The sequence below is a fragment of the Bison bison genome, unplaced genomic scaffold, assembly GCF_000754665.1.
Source record: "Bison bison bison isolate TAMUID 2011002044 unplaced genomic scaffold, Bison_UMD1.0 scf7180017864302, whole genome shotgun sequence".
NCBI classification, from domain to species: domain Eukaryota; kingdom Metazoa; phylum Chordata; class Mammalia; order Artiodactyla; family Bovidae; genus Bison; species Bison bison.
This window is the reverse complement of record NW_011494874.1, coordinates 1325007-1334705: the sequence shown is the minus strand read 5'-3', so window position 1 is coordinate 1334705 and position 9699 is coordinate 1325007. Positions and strand designations below refer to the sequence as shown.

The window sequence follows — 9699 nt, the reverse complement described above, 5'->3', positions numbered from 1 at the left end:
CAGTGTGTCCTGCCGGCGGGCCGGGCCCCCCACCCCCCACCCCGGGGAGGCCCGAGGGTCGCCCGGGCGGGTCGGACGCGAGGCGGCGGTGCGCCGGCCACACCTGGCCACCTGGCCCGGGGTTCCGGCGTCCCCGGTCCGCGCGAGCCGCGCCGGGGCCGGGCGGGGGTGGCCGCGCGCCGGAGACTTAGCTTCCTGCGAGCGCCCCAGGGCTCGGGACGGCCTCGGACCCACCTCTCCCCTGCGGAAGGTTGCCCCGCGTGCCCTCTCCTGCCGGCTCCCGGGCTCCTGCCTGCCCCCGACTCCCCTCCCGTCCTCAGATTCCCCCCAAAACCAGTTAGTAAAAGAAGTGTGCTTCCCAGAGGGCGCCTGACTGGGGAAGAGAGGCTTGCTGGCGGTAGTTTGATTTTAAGGACCTATTTGTAAATGTGTGTGTTATTTCCTTTTTTTGTTTGTTTGTTTTGTTTTAAAGGAAGAGGTTGTGAAAGGTTAGAACCCTCAGAAAGCTTTAGCCTAACACCTCCAAGGCATCCCAACCCCCTTGCTTGGAACATTTGTTACCCTTGCTGCTCTTCTGTGTGCAGGCAAATTCAAAGTACCAGAAAAATCCTTCCAGACAAAGGAATTCGTCAGTGAGATTCTAGCTTGTCTCCGTATAAGACTGTCTTTAAAGATTGTTGGCGTGGAAAATGTTTGAAAGGACGTGGGTTTTATTTCAGAAATCAAATTCGAAAGAGAACCTTGTGGAACTGGAGTTAACAGTCCTCCTGGTTGGAGGGCTTTAGAACTGGTGGTTCTCTATGTAGGTTACACAACGAGTTTATTTGAGAGAATAAATGCATAAATGCTTTTTCCTTGGAAACGAGACTGCAGAAAATTGCAAGGATCTAGCCCTTGAAAAAGGCGATTGCTCTTAAGCTGTTATTAAGGTATGAAACTCTGGGTGTTCTTTGAAGTGAAGATACGTAGGCATCCCTAAGTGAGCTGTTGGGTTCTCTGGAAATAAATGACCTTTCCCACATTTGCTTTCTACAGTTTTGGTCTGTTGATGATTTAAATCTCTTAGAGTATCTGTAGTCTGACGCCCAGGTTTGTATTCCTTTTAAACTTCTGTTAGTCTTCCTATAGTTTCCCCTTCCCCCACCTCTTCCTTTTTTGGTCGTCACTTCTCATTTATAAGAGCGACAGGATGGGACTCCCAGGCCAGGCTGCTTCTCCCCTGTGCATGCCTTCTCCATTCCTCGGTTGGCCACCAGGGGAAGCATACTGTTTTTTGGTTACAGTTGACCCTATCTTCATTTTGTAGGTCAAGTCCATCTTTGTTTTAATACACAGACCATAAAGCAAAGCTCTTCACCAAGTTTCCCCCACATATTTTAAAAAAATATCAACTTGTACACATCTTTTAGTAAGTTGGTCAGTTTTGGGGTACATTTTGGTTACATTTATTTTGAAAGCTTTGTTTAAATATGTTGGCTGTGACTAAAGATAAGTACATATTTGATGGAAGCAGCGAGAATTAGATTTCTGATATTGTTCTAAATGTTGACGCCTAGCTCTGCATTGTTAGGAATGAGGCAGACTTCTTCGGAGTTGTTCTCTTTGAAGCAGCACGTGTAGTAGGATCATATTTTGAGCTGTCCTTGCAGTTTTGGTGGACTAAGGGCAAGCATAAATTTGTCAGAGACCTGCCATTCTAAATAGTGAAACGCTGCAAATGTCTTGCTGTATAGTCTTACTGTCAGTTGATTGGCTCTTGGCGTTAACATTTCCTATTTTGTGTTTGTTTTAATCTGGAAAGGAATCTAACTGATGTAAAATAATTTGAAGCCTTGTTTTGCTATTCTGAGCAGTGGGACAAATTCCTAGGCATGGCTGGAAATTGTAGGATTTTACTTTTTACTTCGTATTTATTTATTTAAAAGATGTGTTCTCATTTAACTTAAAATCTAAGGGAAGGGGAGACTTCCATTTTGGAACAGAAATGACACACCAGTTTTGTTGCATGTCAAGCAAATTTTTTTTTAGGTCTGGATTTAGTTTTTTTCCACGAGTACAAGTTAGGAATAATATGGAATTGAGATTGTGATTGTTACTGCTTTTTCTTTTTCTCTTCCTGAGTTTTGAATGCATGTTTGTTTATTTATTTTTACCACCATATGACCAGACTAGTGAATGTGAAACTCATCAGGAAGCCACTTTAAAAAAAAAAAAACAGAAAAACCTATCTGTAAAGATGTATGAGTGGAAGAATGTTGATTTTTTTTTTTTAAGGTCAGGTTTTGTTTACCCACAGTCTCCTAACTTGACCCTATTTAGCTTTAAGAACAAATGGTGGAAACTAGATCCTCTTGAAATCCCCTGTAGAGCCCAGGGAAGATGCATTTCTGTCACCCCTCACACAAGGTGAGCGAAGTAGACCGCGCGTGGCCATCCTAAAATGCTGATTCATGTCTTATTACCTAATTAAGACCTAAACTGGACCACTGGATCAGAACTTGGTAGTTAAAATAACATCTTTGTTTATAAGGGTGAACAAGTTTTATCAGGTAGGTTTAAAAACAAAGACCAGAATGCAGTTTCATATATTTAACTTTGTCTTTGTTCCCGTGTGGGGTCCAGACTGTCCATACTCTATTTCATACTTTATGCCATGTCGTATGCTGAGTTGGCTTTGGATTCTTTTAGAATTTAATAAACATACAGTAAATAAGAGGAAAGAGTGCTTATGCTAGCCTACCTCTGGTCAGTTATTTCCTGCATTTGCAAAACATAATTTATTTTGAAACTGGTAGTGTTCTTCTATACAAAAATGTAAGTAATTGCATGGTCTTACCAAGAAACGTGCAGAGGAAGAAGCGGCAGCCTCCGGGTTTCTTTGATCCCTTGTTTGGTACTCTTCCTCTTTGTTGTCTTCTAACTAGAGGAACACAGTGGCAGGATTTTAAGATTGACTCAAGTTCTTTGTTTTCTGAAGCATGTGTTGTTATTGTCAACTTCTCTCCGAGTTAGTAATCACAGTACACTAATAGTAAAATTAAGACTCTTACAGAAAAGGAAATGTTAATGGTAAATTTTTTTGAGGTAATGGCTCTTTAAACATGCAACCTGTATTTGGAACATTGAATCCAATATATTTAATCAGATTAGAAAATTTGTGGTTGTCATTGGTTCAACTGTCACTTTCAGAGTTGACTTATATTAATAAAATGTAGAATAGTTTTCCTGAACTATTCAGGGTATCTTGACCTGCTTTTCATTTCTTTTTGGTGGTGATTCTGTCTTCCTCTTTGAACACATTATTTGCTTTGCTTTAGTTTCATTGTAAAAATAAATTTTATAGATATCCAAAAATTCATAGGTTATGGTGAAGCCTTCATGGTGGAGGCATACTTGGAGGCAGTGTTTACCCAGATGAGAGGTGAGGGTAATGAGAAGTCCTGTGTGTGATCCCCTTTGTGATGCAGTGCAGTAGGAGGCGCCTAGAGCTGTCTCTCGGGAGGTCTAGTGCCTTGTCTCTGTGATTAAGAAGGTGGTTTAAAAAGGTCAGGCTGGTCATTTTATCTCAGGAGCCTCTGTTTCCTGCATTGTGAATCAGGTTCTTTCATCACTATGGCCTGTGATTATGTCAGTTACAGTCATCTTTTTAATTTCAGGCTTCTTTCAGAAGCAACATAGAGCAGACTGTGAGCTTGGGTTGTGAGAACCATCAAACCCAAGTTAAGATCTTGGCAGTGCCTCTTGACAATTGTGTTTCAGCCCTGGGCAGGTTTCTTTATTTTTGCTTTCATCTGTAAAGTAGAGGTAATGGAACTTCTTCCTCAAGAAAAGAAATTAACTGAGTTAATACATGTAAAATGTCCAGTGCAGTGCCTGGCACTCAGCAAATGCTAAGCAAACATTTTCTGCTGTCTTAATTTAGTTATCATTTGAAGGACTTAGTTGCCAAGTAGTGGTCCTTGCGTTGCCTGCTTTACTGCAAAGGTAAGGCTGGATTATTAATGAAGCTGTAGATTTGAATGCGAATTATGCATTCAAAGATACTTGAAGATGATTGCTTTTAAGTTACAGTACCTGCTGCAATTTAGGTAAATACCCTTTGCTGGGAGAGAGAACTAGTCCAAAACATTTTTATAGCAGAAAAGTACACAGAGATCCAGAGGGAATAGATAGCCCTGTTCAGCTCAAGTTTCAGGGTAGTGTGAAAGAAACGTTGAGTCCATCCCTGGGCCAAAGTGAAGTACACATTAACTGTGTTCTGAGTCAGGGAGTTTTTACTCTGAATTCTCAAGTTCTTGTCTTTGAGAGTTAATATTGAAGTGAGGTTCTGCTGCTGCTGTACTTCCTTGGGTGATGAGTACTTCCTTGGGTGTGATCCAAAGGTTAGTTGGTGGAGGCTCATCAGAGCAGAGTTGTTTTAAAAGCAGTGTTGAAAGTCATTGGTACTGAAGAAATGTAAGCTTACTCTTTTCTTTTTTTAAAATATTTTTATTCGTTTGTTTAGGCTCTCTGGGTCTTCGTTGCTGCCTGGGCTTTTCTCTAGTTGCTGTGAATGGAGGCTGCTCTCTTGTTGAGCAGCAGGGGCTCTAGGGCACCCGGGCTTCAGTAGCTGAGCGTGTGGGTTCGTAGTTGCTGCTCCTAGCTCCAGAGCATGCATGGCTCGGTAGTCGTGGTGCGCCGACTTAGTTGCTCTGCAGCAGGTGGGATCTTCCCACATCAGAGACTGAACCTGTGTCTCCTGCACTGGCAGGTGGATTCTTTACCACTGAGCCACCAGGGAAGCCTTAGGCTTATTCCTTTTTCGTTTCCTTCTTCTTTTTCTTTTTTTCCCTAGGCTTACTCTAAGAAACCTAGTTTCTTTAGTGTTATAAACTTCTATGGTTCTATAGGGCAGTTTAATTGACAAAAATCTTAGTCTTTGGAAATGAAACATCGAAGTCTATCCAAATTACTGTATTCTTCCCCAGTTTATTTTACTTTTTATATTTTACTCTCTGCTATATCGATTGTTATACTTAATTTATAATTTAGCCCTCACTTTCTTCTGAGCCTTTCTTTAGAGGTTCCATGCATAATGTTAAAGTAAGAAATAAGGCTTCTATTTGTCCCCTTACTCTGATAGAAAACAGCGATCTTTGCTAAGGAGGATGTGTTCCGTGGGATTTACATTAAAACAGAGCTGGAAAAACCTTGTCGTAGAGGGAGTCTCTGGAACAGCAGTAAAGGCCCAACTGAGGCAATAATGGGGATTGAGTGCCGGCTCAGTAACTGGGCTGAGTCACCTCTACAGCCCCAAATAGCAAGTACGGAAAATACGTGTCACCTAGGATTGATTAGGGATAATGGTTGTAATTTAACAGTTTCTGTTTTATGTTCTGGAAATTTTACTAATACACATATCAAACAATACATATATCTTCTAGTTGAGTTTTATGTTTTTTATTGTTGATTTTTTAAAAAACAGTATTTATAAAATAGAATGTTTTAATGTGATAAAAAGTGTTTTGATAAAATGTTTGAGATAAATATTTTTAAGTAAAATTAAAATGCCATTTAAGTGAAATGTTGATAGTAAACCCTAAAACGCCTACTTTTTTTCAAATAAGTCAAATTTTGTTTTTTCTTTTTTTTTTTGTTTAAGTTAGTCATATTCTTTATTTAATATGAGGATCCTGTAAAAATTGCATGCTAGACATAATTCTTTGAAGTTTCTGGATTTTCTCTCCCTCAGAGCAGTGAGAGAGAAAATTGTAGTGTTCACTCAGTGCAGCCTTCCTGTGTTCTAGATGAGGAAGGTGAGGCCTGCAGAGACAAAGTGACTTGTATTTGTCTTTCAGTCATTAAAAGCATCTCCAGGTAGGTTTGAGGCATGTGATACCAAATTTTATTGTTTTACAGCCTTGTTCTGGGTACAATAACATGTGTGTGTAATTTTAGATAAAGGTAGTGGAGGTGAAGGAATTCCAACTGAGCTGTTTAAAATCCTAAAAGATGATGCTGTTAAAGTGCTGCACTTAATATGTCAGCAAATTTGGAAAACTTAGGACTGGAAAAGGTTACTTTTCATTCTAATCCCAAAGAAGGGCAATACCAAAGAATGTTCAGACTTCCATACAGTTGTGCTCAATGCTAGCAAAGCAATGCTCAAAATCCTTCAAGTTAGGCTTCTGCAGCACATGATCTGAGAACTTCCAGATGTATAAGCTGTGTTTCAAAGAGGCAGAGGAACCAGAGATCAAGTTGCCAACATTTGTTGGATCATGGAGAAAGCAAGGGATTTCCAGAAAAACATATTCTTTTGCTTCATTGACTATGCTAAAGCCTTTGACTGTGTAGATCACAACAAACTGGACAATTCTTAGAGGTGGGAATACCAGACCATATTACCTGTCTCTTAAGAAACGTGTATGTAGGTCAAGAAGCAACAGTTAGAACTGGACATGGAATGACTGGTTCAAAATTGGGACAGGAGTATGACAAGGCTGTATATTGTCACCCTGCTTATTTAACTTATATGCAGAGTGCATCATGTGAAATGCCGGGCTGGATAACTCACGAGCTGGAATCAAGACTGCCAGGAGAAATATCAACAACCTCAGATATGCTGATGATAAAACTCTAACGGCAGGAAGTGAAGAGGAACTAAGGAGCCTCTTGATGAGGGTGAAAGAACAGAAAAAGCTGGTTTGAAACTCAACATTAAAAAAAACTAAGATCATGGCATCTGGTCCCATCACTTACTGGCAAATGGAAGGGGAAAAAATGGAAGCAGTGACAGATATTCTTTTGGGCGCCCAAATCACTGTGAGCAGTGACTGCTGTCATAAAATTAAAACATACTTACTCCTTGGAAGAAAAGCTATGACAAACCTAGACAGCATATTAAAAAGCAGAGACATCACTTTGCTGACAAAGGTCCGTATAGTCAAAGCTATGGTTTTTCCAGTAATCACATACAGATGTGAGAGTTGAATCATAAGGCTCAATGTGGAAGAATTGATGCTTGCGAACTGTGGTGCTAGAGAAGACTCTTGATAGTCCCATGGACTGCAAGGAGATCAAACCAGTCAATCCTAAAGGAAATCATCCCTGAATATCCTTTGGAAAGACTGATGCTGAAGCTCCAGTACTTTGACCAGCTGAGGCATAGAGCCAACTTACTGGAAAAAGACCCTGATATTGGGAAAGATTGAGGGCAGAAGGAAAAGGGGATGACAGAGGGTGAGATGGTTGGCTGGCATCACCGACTCGATGGACATGAAACTCTTGTGTAGGAGTTTCATAGGTGTAAATGCCTGAGACCACAGGAGGGAAGAAGGTGAGGCAGCAGAGCCTTCAGGTTGGATGCAATGTGACACCTGTGAAGGAAAGCAGAAGGAAGGGTGATAGATGATGAGATCCAGGAGCCTAAGATTGCAGTGCAGCCAGAGCAAAGGTGCTTTGTTAGAGTGTGTTGGGCAGGACTGGGCCTTCTCTAGAAAACCGGCTGTGTTCTGGCATTGGCCTGGAGTTAGCATGCAGCGTGCTGCAGTGGATCACGAAGCTGCTGGGCAGCTGGGACTGTCAGCTACTTACACTCCTCTCAGCGCTCTCTCTCTTGAAGAGAAGTCTGAGTGGCAGGCTCTCAAGGTCATCAGAATCCCTGTGCCTGTTTTTGTCCTTGAGTACATACTTACATATGAAAAGCGGTATGTTTTGTTATTGTCAAAGTATTTTTGTAAATGGAATTATTTGTGCATATTCCTCTAACAGGCACAGAAAATTCCTTTCCTTCATTCAATTTTCACTAAGGTGTTAGGCTTGTTAACTTTTTGCAGTGCTATCTTTTTGTAGTCTGTGTTGGCATTTTTCTAATTACTGGTGAGGTCAAGTGTGCTTTTATGTGTTTTTTCAGCTACCTGGTTTCCCTCTGTGTATATATCTTTTGCTGCTTTTCTGTAGGGTGTTCTTTTTCTTACTGATTTGTTTGTGCTCTTTGTATATTTGGATACTGATCCTTTCTTAGGGTTGTAGAGTTGTAAAGTTTTTGTTGTTGTTTTTCTGTCTAGTATGGGAGTTGATGGAGTTTCTTTTCAGAAAGGAATAAAAACATATCCCTGGTTGGATATATTTCTGCTCAGAGACTGGACTTGGTACATAGCTTCTTACCAATTGTCACTAGGACTCCTGGTGTCTCAGATGATTGCCACTGAGAATTTGATACGTCTTTTTTTGTTATGTTGCAACTTTCTTCAGTTAATTTGGTGTACTAATTACTAACCAACTGACCTAAATTATAGTGCTGGATGACTTGAAAAGCTCTGATTTAATTTCTGTTCAACAGCAGAAATTTTAGTTTTTACAGCTAGTTTTAATAGCATACTAGCTTTGTTCATAGTGACTTGTGAAGTCAAGTGGGCCTTAGGCAGCATCACTATGAACAAAGCTAGTGGAGGTGATGGAATTCCAGTTGAGCTTTTTCAAATCCTGAAAGATGATGCTGTGAAAGTGCTGCACTCAATATGCCAGCAAATTTGAAAAACTCCGCAGTGGCCACAGGACTCAAAAAGGTCAGTTTTCATTCCAATGCCAAAGAAAGGCAATGTCAAAGAATGCTCAAATTACCGCACAATTGCACTCATCTCACACGCTAGTAATGTTCAAAATTCTCCAAGCCAAGCTTCAGCAATATGTGAACTGTGAACTTCCAGATGTTCAAGCTGGTTTTAGAAAAGGCAGAGGAACCAGAGATCAAGTTGCCAACATCCGCTGGATCATGGAAAAAGCAAGAGAGTTCCAGAAAAACATCTATTTCTGCTTTATTGACTATGCCAAAGCCTTTGACTGTGTGGATCACAATAAACTGTGGAATATTCTGAAGGAGATGGGAATACAAGACCCCCTGACCTGCCTCTTGAGAAACCTATATGCAGTTAGAAGCAACAGTTAGAACTGGACATGGAACAACAGACTGGTTCCAAATAGGAAAAGGAGTACGTCAAGGCTGCATATTGTCACCCTGCTTATTTAACTTATATGCAGAGTACATCATGAGAAACGCTGGGCTGGAAGATGCACAGCTGGAATCAAGATTGCAGGGAGAAATAGCAATGACCTCAGATATCAGATGACACCACCCTTATGGCAGAAAGTGAAGAGGAACTAAAAAGCCTCTTGATGAAAGTGAAAGAAGAGAGTGAAAAAGTTGGCTTAAAGCTCAACATTCAGAAAACAATGATCATGGCATCCAGTCCCATCACTTCATGGCAAATAAATGGGGAAACAGTGGAAACAGTTGATGACTATTTTTTTGGGCTCCGAAATTGCTGCAGATGGTGATTACAGCCATGAAATTAAAAGATGCTTACTCCTTGGAAGGAAAGTTATGACCAACCTAGACAGCATATTGAAAAGCAGAGACATTACTTTGTCAGCAAAGGTCCATCTAGTCAAAGCTATGGTTTTTCCAGTGGTCATGTATGGATGTGAGAGTTGAACTATAAAGAAAGCTGAGCGCTGAAGAATTAATGCTTTTGAACTGTGGTGTTCAAGATTCTTGAGAGTCTCTTGGACTGCAAGGAGATCCAACTAGTCCATCCTAAAGAGATCAGTCCTGGGTGTTCATTGGTAGGACTGATGTTGAAGCTGAAACTCCAATACTTTGGCCACCTGATGCGAAGAGCTGACTCATGTGAAAAGACCCTGATGCTGGGAAAGATT

The 9699-nt window shown here is 40.9% G+C and overlaps 1 pseudogene; it reads right to left on the bottom strand.

Annotated features, from left to right (window-relative positions):
* Positions 1-508: 508 nt before the first annotated feature.
* LOC104996996 overlaps positions 509-9699 on the bottom strand; it is a 35268-nt pseudogene continuing 26077 nt past the window's right edge.